Here is a 24,419-nt window from a genome sequence, read left to right on the forward strand (position 1 = left end):
TCTTCTTTTACCAGGTAGTAATTCAACAATGTTTGATTATGTCCAAATGCTTGCAGACTGGCTGGATTTCCTCCCTAGGGAGTTGTTCATATTTAAATTTATTTCAACAGAGAGGGAAAAAGTTTTCGAGAAGGGAATATGGAAGTCTAGGCATTTACAGGGCTTATGACCTGTCACTTCACAAAAGTCAACAGATGGAAGAGTTGAGGAAATGTGGATGTTCAAACATGGGCAGAATGGTGAATGTTACACAGTGTGTAAAGTGGCCACTTAAACCAGCCAATGACAGGTCATAAGCCCTGTAAATGCCTAGACTTCCATATTCCCTTCTCGAAAACTTTTTCCCTCTCTGTTGAAATAAATTTAGATATTCGGTTGGCTTACCGTAAACGAATCAATCGGAATAACTAAAGAGAACAACCTCTGACGTCACACGCGGAGTTATTTCAGAAATACAAAACTTTTAAAATCATAGCGCTGATAATTCTATATAAAAAAAAGATTGGCTTAGTTTAATTGTCTATTAACAAACAAATAAAGAAAAAAAGACCCTGAACTTCCTCATTTAGTCACAGTAAAAGGAGTATTAGTACTTCGTACACATTTGACAATTTATTAAATTATAACATACGAGATGGTACCCAAAAGAAACCGGAGTAATATTGTGGTGGGTGGAGTTTTTATAGTATGGGGTTCTGCTGATAGAATCATATAGATCTACTTTTTATCAGTCAGAATCTCAAAATTCGTTGCTAGAGAAGGTTCCGTATGACTGGTGTATTTTTTTTTGTTACAGTTATTTCGTGTGTTTTTCATTTTTTGCTATGGATGAACGAGCGCGTGGCCGAAAAATTTCGCTTCCTGCTCGGGAAAACTGGTCAAAAACGCCCATAAACACGATGTTTTGAGGAAAACTCGAGTGCTTGAAAGATTTTCCAGTTTTGAAAGAGGTGAAATGTCAATTGACGACCAACCTAACTTTGGACGTCTTTCGACAGCCTGATCCATCGAAAATGTTTTTCAAATTGGCAAAATCATCATGCTTAACCAACGACAGATCACCAAAGCGATTGTGGAGCTATAAGGAGTGACTTGAAGTTCAGTGAAGAGAATTTTTAATAGAGGATTTAGGGATGACAAGGATGTCTGCCAAATTAGGTCTCACCCAGCCCTCTCCGTGCTTGAATTTTGTCCAAAAGAAGTATGACCGCTGTGTCCCTTTTGCTCAATTTTGCCCCCTGCAACTTATTTTAATTCCTTTGAAAGAAAAAATACATGAAAGTCCGGCGTTTTACTGATTTACTGACGTTGCTAACATTATGAAAAAAACGACGGAGACGCTGTCAAGCATCACGGAAAACACATTTCATAAATGTTTTTAACTATGAAATAAAAATTTGACAAGAATAATTCCAATGGAGAATACTTATAAAGACTATGAAAGGTTTTTATTATTTTTTTATTAGTCCGGTTTCTTTTGGTACGTCCTCGTACATAATTAAACTCGATTTTAAGGGCCATGCCGCAAAACTTCAGAATTTTTCGTGATGCTGCGGAAATCCAAATCAGTCTTCTGAACGCATCCTGTAGCCTTGCCCCTTTCCCCCTATGTATGATTACAGAATGGAACTTCTCGCTACTATCCGTGGTCCTGTCGGATATACAGATCTGGTGGCTTCCAAAAATAATTTCAAGGCTTTTAAAAAGTTTTTTAATCATTTCGGTGATCATATCCAATCAATTTAATCCCAGTGATTGAAGAATTCACTTCCCTCTTTTCTCAATCCAATGAAGTGTATATAATGTACTTCTACATTACCTTCTTTCAGATGCTAAGGCTACCGGATTAGAGAGAGCTCCTTCGGGCAGCTTTTCTCGTTTGGCAACGAGCAACTTTTCCGTGTATGTGGGCACCGCCATGGAGACTTAAGTCCTCAGATGAGGTGTGCGGTATGTGACGGACAAGCTGTATACTAGTCAGCATATTTGCCTCCATTCACTCTACATGTCCAAACCAACGCAGCCCACTACATTCTTGATTTTGTCGATGGTGCTTGTCTCAGCCATAGAATTAAGAATAGTCCAGAAGGAGCGTAGAATAATATTTGAATACATCGGACTGTGTCCATTAATTCCCCAACTATGCCTTACTTTCGCCGCGCGCATTTGTGATGCCGCCGCGTAATGTTGCACGATGGGAAAAAATATAATTATAACACAAATGTAAGGTAAAAAAAAGCAATCTGTTAATTTCTCTAAAATTTTATTGTGCACGCGGAAATATTGATTGACACAACAGAGTAGGTAAGTAAAGTGTCATTTAATAAGAGTAATTGAATTAATGAACTTTAAACTTAAAATATTAAACAAATTTTATTTTACATAAATGCATATTTTTATACCATATTAAATAATACTTGATGTTTTAAAGATAATGTTGGTCAAATGTCCAATGTAATCCTACATCCAATTTTCAATAGAACTCTCATTAGATGAGCAAAGTAGGGTAAAAAAATTTACTACCCTGGCAACACTTAAAAAATGTTCATTTTGTTTCTTCAACAATCTGACAGATGGAAAAATAATTAAATTTTTAAGTAATGCATTTGTTACATACACATTCATTTGCTAATTACACATGAAATGTGATACCATCCTGTTTCTTTAAGATCCTAGCAGTATTTCTACACTTTAAAAGGACACAACACGGCATAGTTGAATTCAAATCAGGAGTTGCGTACTGAGCGACGTCTACGAAGAAAAAAATGGGTCAAAACGTAAACCTACTCATTTATGAGTATTTTAGTCGCCTTCTGTTTGATGTGCGTATGCGGTTTCTGGACTATTCTTAATTCCATGGCCTCAGCCTTATATTATAATACACGCTAAAAATAAACATGCCGCTTTTTAATTTTGGTAAATTCAGAGTAAACAAATCATGAATTTCGAGGATAAAGATTAAAAAGGGTTAAAAGCGTGGGAGTTAGATGGTGTATTTTTAAAAAGAAAATTTCATACTTAAACAGCGATATAGCAGAAGTATAGATAGTCTGTTGTCTTTGCTTTGTTCTCTATGCCCTGGGATATTTAGTTGGGTCATAAGAACATAGGGCCAAATTGAAGATCATATAGCAAGCTTTTGTAAGCGGCGGACCTTTGTGCTTTGATAAAAGAAAAAAAGCACTGGCATAATTGTAAATGAAAAAATAGGCTTAAATGTGCAGTGGGAAAATGGGAAAATCCACTAGTAAATCAAGGAGAACAGGAACGAAGATTAGGTGTTAATGGATTTGATCAAGTGGATAATTGAACATTTTATCCTTTTAGACTTGAATTTATTACTGTTGAAATAAAATAAAAATTGTATTTTGTAAGTGCTATAATACGATTTTTTTTTGAGACATAAAATACTTTTCTTGTATTTAATATACTTATATTTTGTACCTATTGAAAAAAAAAAAAGATTTTTCTTTTAAAATTTTATCTGCGCACATTGTTTATTTTTTTTTATAACTTAATATGTTCTTTATACGAAGCTGCTGTGTTAAAGTATTTATATAACATAATACTTTATTTAAGTTTGTAAGTGAAAATTCTTGATGGAAGTTCACTGTAATTTGTTATATAAATAAAAGACGAGTGATACTTAAACCCACAAATTTGGAATATCCAGTGACCGGTTTCATTGATTTCGCAACATCTTCGAGACTGGTATCTTTATTAAGGAGTTCAATGTATTTGTACAAAACAGAGATTGGGATAGAGAATTCAAATTCTATGAAAGTAAAGTAAATAAAATAAAATAAATAAATGATATAATAATATAAATTGAATAAAAATAACTTTATTTAATTTACTTTCATATAATTTGAATTCTCTATCCTTACATTTGTTTTGTATAAATACATTGAACTCCTTAATAAATATACCAGTCTCAAAGATGTCGCGAAAGCGATGAAACCGGTCATTGAATATTCCAAATTTGTGGGTTAAAGTACCACTCGTTTTTTATTTATATTATAAAATAATACTTTATATTTTAAATTTTACGTTTTTCACATTATATTAAAGTGTTTAAATTATTTTTAATATGTATCTTTGTAAGGTAAAAGGCACTGCGTGCCGTGTATTATTATATATAAATAAATATTGATTTAAAAAAAAGTATTTTTTTAATTTTTTATATCTTTTACCCTTCAAAAATTAATTCACATTCTAATTTAATGAAACTGAGAATACATTCATAATTTACAAATTTAACTATCTTTATATAAAACTTTTAAATATTAAAAGGTAGTGTATGAATTCATCGTCTTTAAATTTAAATACCCAAATACTACTAGGGTCAAAGCACCAGTAAATGAATACCTCCCAGTAAATAACCATTGGCAATAAAACACAATATAATAAGAATTGCTACATGTGTCCAGACAAAAAACTTTTAACACTAGAAACTAGGACAAAAGCAGTAGGCAGACACATCTTTTGGTAATAAATTGTTAAGTTATTGTTCTGTGAGTGTTTTATTTGAAGCTATTTCTAATGCAATTCTTTGAATATAATCCATGTTCTAATGTGTTAGGGTGTTTTATAATGTTATGATGTAACTAAATCTGAGTATTATTTTTACTGGGGTAGGTAGTGGTCATTCACTAGTGATTCTGCGATTTTTTAAAGAGTAATATTTATTATAATTGTAATACTCGTATTTTAATAAAAAGGTAAAAGTACTTAGAAAAATTAATGTGTTTTTTTTTTTTTTTTGTAAGGATTTCACTACAATCTGAACCTTAAACGGTCATTCGATGGTGCTTTGACTCCGAATTGATTCAATTTGTGTATCTTTTATTGACTAATATTTGTATTACTTTTCTAACTACTAATTTTATGATTCTTTTAAATGATTGATGGAAAAATGCACTTTCATTCTCTCCACTGCAATAAACGCATGTATTCTGTGTACATTTATATTTTTTACTAATATAAAAACTAGGGTTTATTTAAATGATGTAATAACTTATATTTCCTTTTAAGTTACTAATTAAAAATACTAGGTACACTTCCACTTATGTGTTTGACCAATAAGCGTCTTCGTAATTACAATGTACCAAGTATTTTTTATTAGTAACTTATATTTAAATATAAGTTATTACATCATTACAATGAAATTCTATCAAGAATTGTCAATAACTAATTTAAATCAAATAGGGTTTTATTTATTTTTCTTTTTTGTAAAATACATGTCTGACTTTACATTTATTTATTTTCGTAAAACATGTAATAGCCTACAAGGCGCTTATATAATAAATAAAATAAATATATTTCCATAGGACGATGAGAGGATCTGAGAAGTGAAGACAACGTTTTAGCCTTTCTTTTTCTTGGGAATAATTTAGGTGACTTTCAGACATTGTCCCCCAGGGCCTCAATTATGATGGGAAGATAAAGACGTCATACCTTCACCTTGACGGTATGGTTGAAGATAAATTCCCTCTAGCGATTATAGAGATATACTACCAACCCCCCCCCCCCCCCCTTTAAGTTTTGGGTAGGTACATCGATATGAATCGAGGGGAAGCGTACGTCACGGTACATATATCTACGCTCTAAAATGACATACATAGCTTCAGTATGACGTTATAGTTGAAGATAAAAGTCGCCCGACCGACTACAAAGGTATAGTATCGATACCCCCACCATCAAGTTTTGATGTAAGTACATAATTTTATACCGACGAGTCTAGAACCCCTCGATACGTTTATCTACGCATTAAAAGTGTCGAAAATTTTGTTCTACCGAGCAATTTTTCCTTTAATTATGATTTATTTAAAATTTTAATCGTTTTGAGGTTGGTATTTTTTTTCTTAAAAGCCTTTTAAAAATATGAAAGAGAATTAAGTAAGTTTTGAAGTCGAATTAAATTCCGACATAACTGTCACATTAATATAACAAACGCCTAGATGTAGAAATAATGTCGCTAGGTTCTCTCCTATTAACAAATAAGAGTACCTAGGAGTCAGACACAGATTATATGCGACAGAAAGTTACCACTCTAAAAAAATAATTAAAGTATTATATTTTTTCCATCTGTTTTACTATCTTTCCGAGTGTATGTATCGAGACGTTATAAGAGCCGGTATTGTAGTCGATCGGTAGATACATACAGACGATCGTTAAGTGTACCGTCTAGCTGATTTCCAAAAGTCATGCAAAATTCATGTTTAAGAGAGCATTTTTTGCTTGAATTGGGATTTATTGGATATTATTATTGCTTTGAAGTGAGCACTTTTTATTACAGAAGCCTATTTAAAATACAAATAAGAACTATTTTAAATGTTAATGACGTAAGGAACGCGGACTGCGGTCATTCCATTGGCTTGTTTCGATCATATGATGTCGATATGACATACCGAAGTAATATACAGATATTATGTATCTTTTTTGGGTGATACCGTGTATGTTGGATTTGATCCGACGTTTCGGCTACCATTGCAGGAGCCATCTTCAGGGAAAACTGTGTGTTTTATAGAGAAATGTATGTGTTTAAGTACTAGTAATTTGTTTATTATTCGTGCACTATAATTACTAGGTTTATGTAGAATTTTTGGTTCAAAGGCGAAAAAATGTCCTGTGTCTATAAAGTGTTCCGCTATTGCGGATTTGTCTGGATGTCCAAGTTTACACGCTCTTTTGTGTTCGTCAATTCTCTTCTTTGCTGTGCGCCCTGTTTGTCAAATTACTAGTACATAAACATAATTATTCTTTCCTACAAAACTAGAAATGTGCCTACTGCTGACTGTGACACGGTACAAATTACTAGTACTTAAACACATACATTTCTCTATAAAACACACAGTTTTCCCTGAAGATGGCTCCTGCAATGGTAGCCGAAACGTCGGATCAAATCCAACATACACGGTATCACCCAAAAAAGATACATAATATTGATAACAGTGACCGTGAAAACCTTCGCACCTATTTAATATACAGATAGTACAGAAGTTAAGTATACCGTCTCGATATATACAGATGAAGATAGCGTTCATAATCGAGGCACAGGACAGAGGTCGGCAAACTGCGGCTCGCGAGCCACGTGCGGCTTTTTAGCCGCTTGACCGCAGCCCAGACATCGCAAGTTTCACCTTCATTCGATTTATTTCATCTACCGGTTCTAAATAAGAAATTTAAGGCTTATAGCCACTGAAAGGGCCAACACGTGGCGAGGATATTTCAAATGCTATCATTAAATGCACCGAAAAACATCATATTAAACATGACAAAGCTGTATTAATGATGCAGATGGGGAAAAAAGGTTTTTTTTTTAAATATTTTGAAGTCAAAAATTAATCACCAGATACTTCTTTACCATTGCATCATTCATCAAGAGCCGCTTTATGCGCAGGCATTTCCAGGAAAAATGATCAGTATTGTCAACAATATTTTGAGTTTGTCCAAATTTTTGTAGACAAGGACTGGATTCAACTCCCTAGGGAGCTGTTAACATCAACATATTACAACAGAGATAAAAAACATTGAAGAGAAGGTAATATAGAAGTCTAGGCATCTACAGGGCTTATGATCTGTCATGTGTCTGACGTGTGTAAAATCCACCTGGTCCATGAAGAAGTATAGAAATTGAAAAAATAAAATTTTTAGGCGTCGCCTAGTATGTAGGTGAAATAATTCAATTAGATGAATCTCACCCGCAAAAATAAAAGTTTCAGCTCTTTAACTTCACAAACATTACACTTTTCATTAAACTTTGGGAGCCTTATTCCCTCAACACGGGGCTTTCGACCTTATAGAGTTAGGAAACGTTATTTTTTTATAATGTGTACATGAATAAGTAAATAAAAGAAAATAAATTGAACGCGAGCAGGTGTCGAAAATGCTCTCTTTTGTCTATTTGACATTCCGTTTTGAATGCTTGTAATGAAATAAAATAATATCTGTAACGTTAAACCAAATACAATATCTTGTAGAGCACCGATTTTATTTTGAATGACGTACATATAACATTTACTATTTGAACATATTGCAACAAAGATAAAGCACATTTTAGAGTGGGTAATATAGAAGTCAGCTTTTTAGCTTCACAAACATCAACAGATGAAAGAATGAAAGGAATGTAGACGTTCAAATATGGGCAGAATGGTGAATGTTACACAGTGTGTAAAATAGCCACTTAAACCAGCCAATGACAAGTGACCCCGTAGATGCCTAGACTTCTATATTACCTTCTCTTAAATGTTATTCATCTCTGTTGTTTATGATCAGTACTGCCATCATAATTTCAGCTAAAGATTTTTTTATTGCCAATTTAAAGAATTTCTAGTTGAAATCGAGAGCGTATACGCATATTTTCTGCCGCCTTTGCACGCACTTTATTATTAAGGTACGTTGGCATTACAGAAGAAACAGTTTAAAACATTAAGGAATTTGGTTCTCAAAGGAAATCTTAACTGCTGATCTTTGGCTCTTTTTCACGTTACAGTTACCAGTGGACGATGGAATTTAATTTATTACAAAATTTTGCTGGTCCTGGAATAAAGAGTCCTAGGTGTCAAAGTAACATATTATAAGACGCGTTACAAGCGCGAATTAAATGGTATTTTAATTCGCGAATAAGGCTTTAACTTGATTGCAAAATACACGAAAACAATTGTTTTATCGTGCCGCGAGAGTGGTTTAGAATAGAGCCCTTGATGGATACCCTGAAAAGGCGTAGTTACCAATAAAAGCGTTTTTTTTCTTTCTTTTTTTAAATTAGTGATTTTATAACTTTCATAGCGCACCTTGAGTGCGAAAAGGCTCTGTGACAGCCACATACGATGAGATCCGTCGTTTACTGTCGCATTCCACTATCAGGTTCTTTCCGCCCGACCGGACCGCGCGTACTCATGGACCGTGAAATCTGCGCGATAGATGGTAATTAATTAGGCTGTCATGGCCTAGAAGAAGATGGTATCTCTGATTTAGCTAAAGAGCATGTAAAGACCCTTAAAGCGTCTCAGCAATTTGTCACTTCATTTGTATTCACACGTTATACTAAGATAAATGAGTAGTATAATATCAAAGACGGATCTATGTATGTCATGTAGATGATTTTGAGCTGGTTCATTTTTTTGTACTGAGGTAGTCTGTTGGTATCTTTTTATAAATAATGATCTAAATTGTTTGGTCATTGCCTCACGTGTTTTTAAAACAAATAAATCACAGCATTGCTATGTTATCACAACAACCGTCAACATATAAATAAAGTAATCAAACCCTTTAAAAAACCGGAAACTGTCATATTTTATTTATTTATTTTTTATTTATTTATTTAATTTTACAATACGCCCAAGGGGCATTTACAAAAAATATACAGGTAAATACAAACATAGTGCGTAAAAATTTAAAAGATAAACAATGCTTTTTTGTAAACATTTAGAAACAATAAGAAGCATACTGCCATGCAAAATAAAAAGTGAAACTTTACATAGTAAAAAAGAAAAAAAAAAAATGGATATAATAAAAGTATTTGAATTAAAAAGCAAATTGTAAATAATTTGTTAAGAATTCAAACAAAAAAATAGATACATTTTCATATACTTATAAGTATAAAAAAAACGGTATCAACAAATTATTGTTAAAAACAAATAATGAAAATTAGTTAACAGTAAGTATATATGTAAAAATAATATAATATACGGTACACAAAAATATTTGATAAATTAATATCAGAAAGAGATAATATAATAATAATACACATCAAAAACAGAGAAAGAACTGTCTATGTCATATGTCTATATATGAGTTTGATTCGCAGTAATCTTGAGTATACCTCATGTGTGTGGGTCCGCAATATCAAAATCATATATATTCAATAGAATCTGTTCAAAAAATGTTCTTAAAGTACCTTTTGTATAAGTTCCAAATTTCTAACCCACGTTCAAATTCAAATTACGAGCAACTTCTAACTATTTTTCATTTTAATTCTCTGATAAAACACCGCGTTGTTTTCGATATAAAATTTCTGTATAAAATATTAAACTACAAAGTAGACACTAACCTCCCGAATAAAATACAAATAAATGCGGGATTGAGAACACTCAGACATCGGGAAATATTTAGACTGCCTTTGTTTTCAAAAAATGCTACATACCACACACCTATGGCCCGCATGTGTCGGGAATATAATATATACTGCCGAAACAATAAAATTGATATTTTTCATGATACTCTCTCAGCTTTTGCGAATAATCTCTTAGAAATAAATGTTATTCAATAAGTACACACGTACAACTTTTTTTTATTGCATTGTATCCTGTATAAAAAAAATATTAAAAAATATGTATTACAACTTAATGTATAAATCTATTTTGTGTAATTCTATGATTGAAGATATATATATATATACACATGTAAAATTGTATCGACGAATGCTTTCAAATTGTATGTTTTCTAGTATGTATCTTTGTTGAATTACCTAATAAAATAAAATAAAATAAATAAATATTTCTGGTTTCCGGAGTAGCCATGTTTTTCGGCGTATAGCGGGAAGTCGCGGGTGGAGTAATTTCGAAGTATCAGTGGATATTTTAAAATTACAAATCTTTGAAAAATTATGGCAATGATAATACGATACATGGCATTTTATCTTTTTAAAAACACAGAAATTCCTTATTACAAAAAAAACGGTCTACGATAAATACATACTACTTACAATGATAGTTTAAGGGACTATAACTCCGTTGTGCTCTGCCAGTTTAATAACCATTTAATGTGCGTCATTTATTTTTTGTCTGCATTTATTCTGCTTACTACTTTTTCATTTTTTGAAAACATGCTTCACAGATACACGAATTCTTATACTTGTTCAAGACTTTCGTTGTTTATATTTGTTATACAGTCAGTAACCTCACTTTTCCTTTCAAATACCACCACTTTTGACTTACTTTTGCTCTCCAGGCGTACATCATACGTTATAGAGACTATTTGTTGCAAATCCTCTTTGCTGCTTGCTAAAAAAACTGCATCGTCAGCGTACAACAAGTAGTTTACCGCAAAAAAATTCGCTTCAATACCCAAACAAATTTATTTCATACATTATAATAATAAAAATACTTTATAGTTTGATTCCACTTTTATTGATAATTATTTTATAAATTTTTATTTTATATAATTATTTTATAATTTTTTTCCAGTCTGACGATGTCGGTCACGACGAAACCCGGTCACTGGTAAAAAATTACAAAATAATTATAAATAAAAGTGGAATAAAACTATAAAGTATTTTTATTATTATAATTAAAATGCAGTTCCAACAAGAAATGTCAGTAGAAAAACTCAATATGTATTATTTCATACAGTTGTCCATGTAGGCGGCCTCCGTGGTGTAGTGGTCAAGACGCTTGACTCACGCACGGAAGATTCCGGGTTCGATTCCCGGTGAGAACACAAAAATTTAAATGTGATTTTTCTCAAGCCTGGTTGTTCTGTAATATAATTCACCACTGTAATTGGGCCTCCTGGCCTGTTGTGGTGCAAAAAACCAAATGAAATGAAAATGTACACATTAAACAACCATGGTGACATTACACATCTCTGTTTTATGCCTTTTAAGATCTCCAACGTTGTTTAATCATATCTATTAAATATATTCTATTTCGCTTTTTATCTAATGAATTGATTTAAAATTTAAGTTATAACATAGGGAGAGGAGAGAGGTGTAGAGAGTTCCAATATTATCTTTCTATCAACTTATCTGTTGTACTAATAATGCTCTATCGACTTGTCATCTCTGACGTCATATGATCGAATTCACAAATAAATTACGCCGAAATTTTGCTCCGCGTTCCTTACTTAATAAAAATGTGAAATATTTCTCATTCATGCTTTAAAAAGGCTTTAGTGATAAAAAAAATGGTTACTTTAAAGCAATTATAAACTCAAATCAATCCCAATGAAAGCAAAAAATGCTAACTCGAGCATGATTTTTGTATTACTTTTGACAATGACCAAGACGATATGCTCAACTTCGGTCTGTATTTATCTACCGAGGTATTACAAAGCCAGTCATGCAGATAGTAAAAAAGGTGGAAAAAATATATCAACAAATTTTTTTTTTTATATGATGGCACTATTTTTACGAATAGATCCTCTTATTTGTTAATAGGGCATCTAGCAGGTCTAGACACTGCATTTAGCCGTTCGGATTCAAAACTGACAGTTATTTCAAAATTTAATTTGACTACCAAATTTACTTATTTCTCTTTCGTATTTTAAATCGGCTTTTATAAAAAAAGGAACAAAATTTTTGTCACTTTTGATGAGCAGATATGTGAACCGTAGGGTGCTAGACCTCTCGGTACATACCGATGTACCTTCCTTAAAACTTGAAGATATAGCATCAGTAGTGTATCTTCGAAATCACTCTGGGGAGTGTATCTTCAACTATGACGTCATAATGAAAGTATATTATTTTAGTGCGTAGATATGTGCACCGTGGGATATGTGCACCGTGGGACATGTGCACCGTGGAATATGTGTCATCTTGGTACACATCGATGTACCTATCCAAATCTTAAAGATATCTAAATACACTATCGTGTATTTATGTAATCGCTCTGGAAAATTTATCTTTAACTATGACGCCATGGTGAATGTATAATGTCTTAAACCCTTCCCTTACTTTACCAAAAACATCCACGTGTTACGTACGCTACTGTGTAGTCATTACACATGCAAAAAATGAGTGATTTTAAATCGAAAAAAATGAATATTCATGGGCATTTGCTTCAATTATTTATAGTTGAAAATATTAAAAAAACATCAGCTCATGCTCGGAAAACAAACGAAAAAACCACTCCTGACGAAATTTGAAGAAGTACTAAGTAGCATCAGGCAGAAGTACTGACAATTTGTTTTTAGCGTGTGACGCGTAAAATTCTCCCGCTCCAGAATATATTTGCGATATCGAGAGTGAGACGTAAAAAGTGTGTGAGATATTTGTATGTTCAGTTCTTTTTTACATCATTCGCCGTGACATGCGACACACACGTATTTTTTTATTGTATAGTGATTTACCAGGATTTTCTCATAAAATGATTTTCCTGTCGCCGATAAGTATCAAGTATTTAATAAAAATACATTTTAGCCGATACGTAGATGAATAACGGAGGAGTACTAAAATCTTAGTCCAGAATTCATTATAAATGTACATATATATTGAAATATCCAAGTTATTAAATGCAATGTGTTCTAGCTACATATCACCGGGAAGGGAGAGTTAACTTCCGATTGTAATCGCCGTCCAGTGCCTCGATTATGAACGGTATCTTCATCTGTATATATCGAGACGGTATATTTAACTTCTGTACTATCTCTTTCTTACCTCGGTATGTTCTACCTTCTTGTCATATCGACATCATATGATCGAAACAAGCCAATGGAATGACCGCAAATAATTATTCCGCGTTTCTTACGTCATTAACATTTAAAATAGTTCTCATTTGTGTTTTAAATAGGCTTCTGTAATAAAAAGTGCTCACTTCAAAGCGATAATAAATTCCATTAAATCCCAATTCAAGCAAAAAATGCTCGTTTAAACATGAATTTTGCATGACTTTTGGAAATCACCTAGACGGTACGCTTAACGATCGTCTGTATGTATTTACCGATCGACTACAAATCCGGCTCCTATAACGAAAAAAAATAATAATTAAATTATTTATTTAGTGTGGTAACTTTCTGACGCATATAATCTGTGTCTGACGCCTAGATGCTCTTTTTTGTTAATAGGAGAGAATCTAGCAACATTATTTTCACATCTAGGCGTTCGTTTTATTAAAGTGACAGTTATGTTGGAATTTAATTCGACTTCAAAACTTACTTATTTCTCTCTCATATTTTTAATAGGCTTTTAAGAAAAAAGTGCCAACCTCAAAACGATTAAAACATTTTATAAATCATATTTAAAGGAAAAATTGCCCGGTGGAACAAAATTTTCGACACTTTTAATGCGTAGATAAACGTATCGAGGGGTTCTAGACCCGTCGGTATAAAATTATGTACTTACATCATAACTTGATGGTGGGAGTATCGGTACTATACCTTTTTAGACTTATATCTTCAACTATGACGTCAAATTGAAGCTTTGTAATTTGAGAGCGTAGATATGTGTACCGTGACGTACGCTTCCTCTTGATTCATATCGAATTACCTATCCAAAACTTGAAGGTGAGGGGTCGGTAGTATATCTTTATGACCGCTAGAGGGAATTTATCTTCAACTATACGTCAAGGTGAAGGTATGACGTCTTTATCTTCCCATCATAATCGAGGCCCAGGAATATCGTATCTATTTATTATGTCAGTGAATTCACCCTGTCTGACGAGCGTCTAGTCGTCGACCATGCAACAGTTCTGCAAAATCCCGTTTTGTAATATTATATTTATGAATGTAACAGCAGTTAATGGCCTCGGCAGTCAGCTGTCGGAATCTCCTTGACCATGCCAGGATACATTATTAATGCAAACCCCAGATGTTTAGCCTCCAACCAACTATTTGCGGTTTCGTGCCGACGGTATACTTAAAGCCGTCTTGGTTAATGAAGGTATACCCGCTTTCTTAATTAATTATCACTTGGGTACATTTGATAACAAGCGAAGGAATGATGTTTGAAACAGATCGTGTCGTTCGGTTTTTATGTTTTTACAGGCATATTTTTATCAAAGGTAAAATGTTCTGATACCTCATTCTAAATTGATTTGAAATGGTCTACAGAAACATTAGTGTAAGTTGACATATTATCAAGGGTTATTAAACATTGGTACGCATTGTACTATTTGAACGAATATGTTGACAATTTCTGTTGCAAACTAAGTTTTAATAACTCCTGGAAATGTAATGAATTATTCATTTATTATATATATACGGCCTCAGCCAATTAAAATAGTTATATAAAGAAACATGTCTAGGAAACTGAACAAAAAAAACATCAAACTATGTAGCAAAGACAAACAATAGCAATAAAATAATGGTAAACAATATTTTCAAGAACATCATCAACATATAAGATTTTGGGACAAGCCATGTCAATCAAATTTCATCCCACGCAAAAAGATCTACAAAAACCCGGAAGACCTATCCCAAAGAATTCCAAGTTATGTGACGAATTGGCTAATCTACACATTCTGGACATTAGGGCATTAAAACAAAAGTTGCTCTTAAATATTTGATAAATACCATATTTTGAGTTATACGGTTGGGAACATAAAAAGAAATTGATCGCAACAGAGATGGGACATCACTTATAGCATTAAGTATTTTGAAAATGCATGAAACGTCCAAAATAGGAATAATTTCCCCTTTGCAATCCGAGCAACCATGCCACTTTTCTTAGAAAACGGTAGAGGATAGACTTGTGATGGTCAATTCGAGTCCTATAAAATGGAGAAGCATATTGGTTGATGCTATTATTATTTTTTGAAGTTCATCGTCATTTTACTGATAAAACAAAAAAGATTGAGAGATTTGTTTATAATATTATCAATGTGTTCACGATAGGAGAGTTTATTATGCCGATTTATTACGAAGATTGTAATGCCAAAAGATCTTGGTGAACAAACCATTTAAAAGGAAATATTTGATTTTGTATTATGTTTAATACTAGTACGTATTATGTTATTTATTTATTATACAGGATGTTCTTTAAACCCTATCACATACGAAACCACGATGATCAGTATGGGTAAGAAGACATATTAGCATATTTAAAAAAAATAGAATGAAGTAAAAAATTCAAAAATAAAATATTTAAAAAACAGATGGTTGCCGACTTCTGCAGGAGAGAAGCAAGGGGGGCGTGGGAGCGCGGTTTACAGTGTATCAGACTTCCTTCTCCTCCCTCCTCGTTTCTCCCCTGCAGAAGTAAGCAACCAGTTGTTTTATTTGATATTTTATTTTTGTAAATTTTATTTGTTTTAAAAAAATATTTTTAATGTGCCAATTGTCTTCTTGCTCATACTGATCACCGTGGTTTCGGATGTGACAGGGTTTGAAGAACATCCTGCAGATACGCACAGAAGGCTTTTACATGTCAGATTCTAAATAAAAATTCATGGGTTTCATTGTATAACAAGTCTACAATATGTCGATAATTATCTAAAAACAGCAATAATTACTTTATTTAATCGAATTACATTATACTTGATAGATAAATAAAGTTATATAATACAAAAGAAAAGCTGGTAAAATTACATTGTTAAATGTACTTAATTAAAAAAAAAATTGAGCAAAAAAAATAAGTTTACAGTCGGTATTATTTAAATGTAGGCAAGTAAAATACAAACAAAAATTCAAAGTGATTTTTACAGCATTCGAATAATGAAATTAATTTGAGTTTACCGTCGTCAGAATTTTAAATCTAAAAATTCACAATGGAAAATGAAACATATCAATTCCTCCATACTCGTTTCCGGGCCGGTGTAGTCTAACGATCGGAAAATTTACAAAATAATTCTGTCTAACAGACGCCAAAACCAAACCAGACTATCTTGTATCTTGTACATCTGTTTGGTACTTTGATACTTGTAAGTCTAGTTACGTCGTCTTCCAGTGTGCCATTCGCCATTTTATAAAAAAATGGTCTTAAGGAATTCTTCGCTTTGTAAGTGATGACAAGTTAAATAATTTAATTAAAAAGTTATGATTATATTAAATTTACAAATAAAATGTCACCATGGTTGTTCAACATATACATCGATAACTGTATGAAAGAACTGAAAGATTTAAAAATGGGAGCAAAAATGATTGGCATAACTGTTAACTGTCTTCTGTATGCGGATGATGCCGTGCTTCTTGCTAGCAGCAAAGAAGACCTTCAATTCTTGGTAACAAAAGTCTACGATGTATGCAAGAAAAGCGATTTGCCTATGAATGTTGATAAATCGAGAGTGATGGTTTTTGAAAGGGATGAAAATATAACTAAATGTGAGATCAGCGTGAACGGAGATATTCTGAATCAGGTAGAAGAATTTGTGTACCTGGGAAGTATGTTTACTAGGGACGGAAAGGCCGCGAAAGATATTGAAAGGAGGGTGAGTGCCGGGAACAGGGTGAACGGTGCACTAAAATCTACTTTGGCAAACAAATGTTTATCGCAGGAGGCTAAACTAGCAGTTCACAACGGAGTTCTAGTTCCAACTCTAATGTATGGGAGCGAAGTATGAAATTGGAAAAATAATTATGAAAGTAGGTTGAATACTGTCGAAATGCGATCCTTCAGGCGAATGTGTGGTAAAACGATGTATGATAGGTGCTCAAATGTCGAGATCCGTGAAGTGTGTAAGGCTGAGACACGCATTATTGACAGAATCAAGAAAGGGGTGCTGCGTTGGTTTGGACATGTAGAGCGAATGGACAGCGAAAGAACGGCTAAAAGGATCTACGATGCAAATGTTGATGGATGCAGAAAACGAGGAAGACCGAGAAAGACATGGCACGATCAAGTCCATCAAATACTTGAAGATGGACATGTCAAAAGTAGGAATAATCGGCGTGCGTGCATGAGAAGATGTATGAATGCAAAGAAAGTAAGGTCTGTATGCCAAGATAGAGTGTTATGGCGTTCTATCCTCTCTGCCTACCCCTACGGGGAAACGGCGTGATGGTTTGTTGCTGTTGTTGTTATATAATTTTTAAAAATTAAGCACCATATTATGATATGTTCATACAAACCCTTTCATTCAGTACTCGTATACGAACTAGCACAGAGAGCCCCCTAATTTCAGGCTTTTACTAAATCGTTCCCCACTCGAAGGCTTGCATACTTCATGAGATGAAGGCTGTATTATTCAGGCGGTAGAACCTAAACTGTTTCGGCCATGTACACCCCGTTTCAAAAGTTGACGTACGGTAAAAATATTTCTTTAAATCCGAACGGAATAGATTTATTTATAAGGCTAACATGCATTCAACGACAGGCCCCGTGACGCGGTTGGGTATACGGCTAACTGTGAAACTGGCGTCGCGGGTTCGATTCCTGCCAATTGTAAAATAGAAATTCAAGAGTTTTTTATCTCAATAATTGCTCTGGGTATTGTGGTGTATTTTTCATTTATTTTTTCCACGTCATCTCTCTTCCACATGCTGACAAGCTTTTTGCATTGAGGCTTTGCGGATTATTCCTTCCAAAAAAAATATTTATACCAAACACAGTATCCTTTTTCTACTATATGAACACCTCACTGGGCACAACCCTCGTCGAGGCATTAATTTACACTAAATAATTTATTTATATATAATAATATATAATATATTTCTAAATACCAAAGCATATGAAATGATAGGTAAATATATGTAAATAAATAAACGTATTACTTTATATAATTGGAACATAAATTTACTATATTTTGATGAATTACATTATTATTTATTATATATTTGTTTTTTATCATATATTTTACTATATTACTTATGTTTACGTAACGTTATACATCTATACTTTATCTCGCATTAAATACGTTTTTGTTATTTTCTTTAGGTTAACCTTTTCTCTTATTTTTTTCATATTTTATTTACATTTTTTAGATGTTAATTTTATTAAGTACTTTTAATTTTCTTATTATTTTTATTTTTTCTGTAGATATAAAGTGAAATTTTCTATTTACTTTGTTTTATATTTTATCTTGTTTTGATTACATTTATGAGCACACACTATTTGTATATGTGTTTGGCTTCTTGTGACACAGTTAGGAACATTAAAAAGAATTAATTGATTCCCAATTAAATCTGTGCTGCAGCTAAAATAAAGATTAGATAGAAAAAAAAATGAGTGAAGATAATTTGGGTACAGAGTTTACTTAAACGGTGAAAAGCTACCTTTATCATGACATTTATGGGCGCTTCCGTTTTTCTTAAAGGCACCTACATTTATATAATACCAGAGAAAAAATAAAGATCAGACATATATTTAGAAAGGTGAGTCACAAAATTCTATTTTAAAAAAGACGTTAAAAGAAGTATCAAGAAATGGAAAAAAAACAAACATATATATAAACAAATATGTAAATTTAGATACACAACTTCGCATCATTCCAACAAAAACAATATCACAGGGATTTAAATCTAAGGTATAAAGTGATATTTAAGATAACACGAAAAATAAATGTAGGACGTTCGCAAAAATAAGCCAAACTGCCTTTCTTGTCATGCTTCGTGCGTTTGTTACAGATATTTCATTAAAAAATCCTTTCGTAATCTCATATAAAATATTATTAATATTTAAAGCATTAACTTTATGGTCAAGCATTATACTTGATGTTATTAAATATTTGTATTTAACCACTTACCGACTTTTCTACGTCTACCGGTTTCGAGACGTACCCGTCTCTTCGTCAGGACACCAATTAAACCAATGTGCAAAACCTTCATTCAAAAATATTAAACTAACACGACATGCATTTTAATAAGCACATGCACTGAGTAGGACAAACATGCATACATAAATTTAAAAAAATAAATTATTCGTTAGAGCTCCCCTAGGGGGTGAAATCCAATCTTATGTTTGGTTCATTCAATTGGATCAGCCGGATGAACCTCACCCACATAATAAAGGTTTCAAAGTCAACAAATGGAAGAGTTGAGGAAATGTGAAAATTCAAACATAGGCAGAATGTTTCACAGTGTGTAAAGTGGCCATTTAAACCAGCCAATGACGGGTCATGAGCTTTGTAAAGACTTCCATATTCACTAGTAAGTAAAAGAGCTGAAAACTGTATAACGTGGGTGAGATTAAGTCGGCTAAACCAATTTACCTACTAACAAATATAGGCAGAATGGTGAATGTTACACATTGTGTAAAATGGTTACATAAACCAGCCAACGACAGGTCATAAGCCCTGTAAATGCCTAGACTTCCATATTCCCTTTTCATAAATGTTTTTCCTCTCTGTTGCAACAAATTGAAATATGATTAACTCCCTAAGGACGAAATCCAGCCAGTCTGCAAGCATTTGGACATACTCAAAGCATTGGTGAGAAAAGAATACCTTCATTTATCACAATATTTTGAGTATGCCCAAATGTTTGCAGACTGGCTGGATTTCCTCCCTAGGGAGTTATTTGTATTTAAATTTGTTGCAACAGAGAAGGAAAACATATTTAAGGCAATAATATGGAAGTCTAGGCATTTACAGGGCATATGACCTGTCACTGGCGTTGCCTAGTGGGTGAATTGGTTTAGCCAAATGAATCTCACCCACATGATAAAAGTTAAAAGTCAACAGATGGAAGAGTTGAAGAAATGTAGGAATTTAGGCAGAATGGTGAATGTTACACAGTGTGTAAAGTTGCCATTTAAACCAGCCAATGGTAGGTTATAAGCCCTATAAATGCCTAGACTTCAATATTCCCTTCTCAAAAATGTTTTCTGCAATATGTTGGTGGATTTATTGCCAAATGGCAACTTTTTCCAACCAACTGATGATGATAATTTTACTAAATAGAGGTATTATTTAGTAACTTTTAAAATTTTAATTTTTGTTTTATTGTTAATTTTTTTTCGAAAAAACTTATATTTTTTTAAGTACTTATGTTGTTTTATTTTTTTAAATTATTATTATCTAGTTATTCTCAACTTTACTGTGTTATATTTATATTAAGTACATAAGATTTTCTCATGGTTATTGCTATCTTTATTTAGAAATGTTATGTTTCTTTTTAACTTTTTGTATTATATGTTTACTAAATTGTTAAGTTTTAATTATTCTTTTATTTCACACATTATTGTGCACTGCTGTGATTATTTCTGTAAATTATTTTTTTTTTGTAAAAGGTTCTTTGAACCGTTGATGTATAAAAAAATAAAATATTAAAATTATTATTTTCTCTTCACAAATATTTATCCGAAAATTCCCCCGTAATATTTTTCTACTTACGTAATTACCAGATACAGTATCGTTAATTCTAAATCAGGACCTGACCGGAAACCCAACCTTGGGTTTGAGGTAAAATACTGCCGTTTCACTGTGTCTAGTTTCAGGACTGTCTTGTTCTGATTGATGTGCATGGACGATATTACAGGGGCGCTATATAAGGCTCCATTCTGCCGCGTCATCATCCAGGGATCAAATGATACGGAGAGTGGCTTCACTGTGCTTTCGTGACAGATTAACATTTTTTATTTTTTTTAAAACGGCAGCTTATTTTTGGCCTTGTACCAGGCTTATCAAAAACATTTTGAGTTTGTCCATTTTTGAAGGCAAGAAATGGGGCATTGCCGGCTACACTATTTTACTTCACGGCACACCGGTTAATGGGATTTGTGCAAAATAAAAATGACATAAAAAATATACCGTGAGTATGTGAAATCAAAGTTTAGGTAACATTTAAAACAATATTTTATCATGGGGGATAATCATTTTATTTTTCGGTCTTGTGACGTATTGGTCAGCACGTTTATCTACCAAGCAAGAGGTCTCGGGTTCTATTACCAACATGGTTGATATAAAATATTTATTAAAAATGGTTTATTTACACAAGAAATTTCGTAGTCCCGGGACTGGCACCTGAAGCGTAAGACTGATTATCTTACCTTTATGTATCTATCAAACTACGCTGCTATGGTGTATCTATGCAGTGCCCTATGCACCATTCGGTGCAGAAATGGAATAACGATAAATTAATGATGAATAAAATAATGACGTCATTTCGTTTCCTATTCTCGATTGCAGTCTGACTTTGTTGTGGCCTTTTGTAGACAAAATTTCCTTGTGAATACTCCAATCGTCAGACTTCACCGGCTCGGAAACGAATACGGAGAAATCGATATGTTTCGTTTTCCATTCCCAATGTTTCGATTCAAAGTTTTTACGACAGTAAAATCAAAGTAAATTAATTATTCGCGAAAGCGTGTTTGCTTTTTTGTTTGTGTTTCCTTCACGTCTCGACGGAGCATTATTTTTTGCATGGGAATAGCTGGAGAGGTAAGAAGTAAAACATAAGACTTATTTTTCACCCCGAATTGAAAAATAAGTACATTTTTTTTTCAATTTCTGTAAAAGGGAAATACCTTTTTTTTCACGTTTTTAAATTAGTAAGGGTCTATGAAATACTGTCAAGTTAAAAAATATTTTTTTGCTAATTATTAGTAGCATGAACAATATTTTTAAATTTCTTATTTTGAATTCCCGCGAAAACGGTCATTTCATTGGCTACGCCCCTAATACGTGACAATTCATGTTTATTTGTTCCTGGCCATTGAAATTTGTTCAGAACATTATCACAAATCTTGACGTCACAACAGCCAAACGCGTTTTTCTAGCAACATCTTTTTATAAAATTTATTTTTTACTGTTATGTATGAAAACATTTCTCCGCAATATCCATATTGATTTTGAAAATACAATTATATATTCTAAACCTATTGCATATATTTTTATCGGTATTCGTAGTATGTGATATTCTTCTATTGACTTGATTTATCTATGGTTAGTTTTGTTTGGGTTTCGTTTTGGTTTTGTAGTAGGATTTTGGATTTTGGACAGAATAACGATGCTTAGTCACCATAGACTAAAGGATCATCGTATTTCACTAAAAGTAATAGTTGGAAGACCAAACTACATTCAATCCCAAAAAAATATATCATTCCATAGAGAAAAATCTTATTGGTAAACGATACAGCTAATTAATTACCTAAATGATTTCTCTCGTTTATCATTTGAGCGTAGCCGCGGGGTATAAGCTAGTTTATCCATAAAACACAATATAATTCGTACTAAAAATAAAACTATTTATTATATTTATATTAATTATACTTAAATATTGTCTTATTATAACAAGAAACGCTTGAATTATAATTTTATACCTGTCAACTTATGACACCAAAGCAATTACATAACGCCTACTAGAATACATCACATACAAATAATATAATCACTAGATCCTCACAAAGACGAATTAAACAAATAGAAACTAATACCACTTTCGGACAAAGGGATTTTGCGTATTATTCAAATGAAATCTATAACCTACTTCCACTATTTGTAAAAACAATTAGTAACGAGAAAATGTTCAAAAAGGCTATAAAAAAATGGAGAGCGGAGCTAGGTAGAAGTAAAATGGATTGTCTCATTCGCCCAAACCAATATTGAATCAACTGCTTTACAAGTGTATAGCTTATGTTAGGTTTGTTCTTTCATTGTGCATTTTGTAATGTAAATAATGAAGATGCACATAAATTAATTATAAACATAAATATATAGTGTTTAAAACTGTCTGAACATTTTGTTAATTGTGTCTGTTTATTAAATTAGTATTCTTTGATTATTCTCACCAAATTATATTAAAAAAAGTGTATTATTATGTTAAATATATATTTTAATGGGGTTGTGGTCCCGTGGTAGTATTGTGGACTCACGTAACAAAGGTCCCAGGTTCAAATCCCACTCTACCACAACTCGATTTCCATTTTTCTAGCACAAGTTATTTACGACTTTCAGGAAATGGACTGAAAATTTAAATATTTGAGTAAATAATGAGAACTCTAGTATTTCTCTTTTTATAAAAAAAGTGTCATAAGTACAGATAATTCCAGTGAGGTCACATTATTTTTATTATTAATTACAGTTTGTAAGAGAAAAATATGAATAAATAAATAAATAATAATAAATATATTAAACTCGACTATAAAATATATTATGTAAACGCATCTACCATCTGTAACTGCTCGCGTAAATTCACAAAGACACGACTGTCCAAAAGACAACAGAATTTTATTTGTTTTTGTAGCCAATTAAGGATAATGACACTAAAGAGATATCGCAAATGCTGACAGAGCGAGTCAGCCACACTCACTGCAATGCATGTGTACCGGCGTCACTCTATCCCTGTGTCAAGTTAGCCACTATTAACAAACGTGATGAATATTTGTTTGCGTATTTATTATTTGGAAGGAGTGGTGAATTTGTTAATATTTTGAACTTAAAATAGTACAAATATTAATTATCAAAGTCATTTTGAAGAAACCCCCAATATTCAATAAGATAAATCTTTATAAATTATTTATAATTCATAAAGTAGACACTATTTACAAAATATGGCGGCCTCCGTGGTGTAGCGATCAAGACGCTCGACTCACGCAGGGAAGGTTCCGGGTTCGATTCCCGGTGAGAACACAAAAATTAAAAATGTGATTTTTCTCAAGCCTGGGTGCTCTGTGATGTAATTCACCACTGTAATTAGGCCTCCTGGCCTGTTGTGGTGCAAAAAAATGTAATAAATTCTATTGTAAAAATTTTAAAAGAAGAAAAAATAAACGAATTTGAGATAAATAAGTCACTCAGATAGCTTACCCACCACATACCGCACACCGCATCTGAGGACATAAGTCTCCTTGGCGGTGCCCACATACACGGAAAATTTGCTCGTTGTCA

The 24,419-nt window shown here is 32.7% G+C and overlaps 1 protein-coding gene across 1 annotated transcript in view; it reads right to left on the reverse strand.

Annotated features, from left to right (window-relative positions):
• The window catches only part of LOC148273525 (uncharacterized), a gene marked incomplete at its 5' end in the record, with an annotated part of 99,480 nt that overhangs the window by 54,449 nt on the left and 20,612 nt on the right, over positions 1 to 24,419 (reverse strand). The gene's annotated exons all lie outside the window — the stretch shown is intronic.

Source organism: Micrasema longulum, unplaced genomic scaffold (genome assembly GCF_059751315.1).
Source record: "Micrasema longulum isolate JH-2025_06_02 unplaced genomic scaffold, ASM5975131v1 h1tg001924l, whole genome shotgun sequence".
Lineage (NCBI taxonomy): Eukaryota > Metazoa > Arthropoda > Insecta > Trichoptera > Brachycentridae > Micrasema > Micrasema longulum.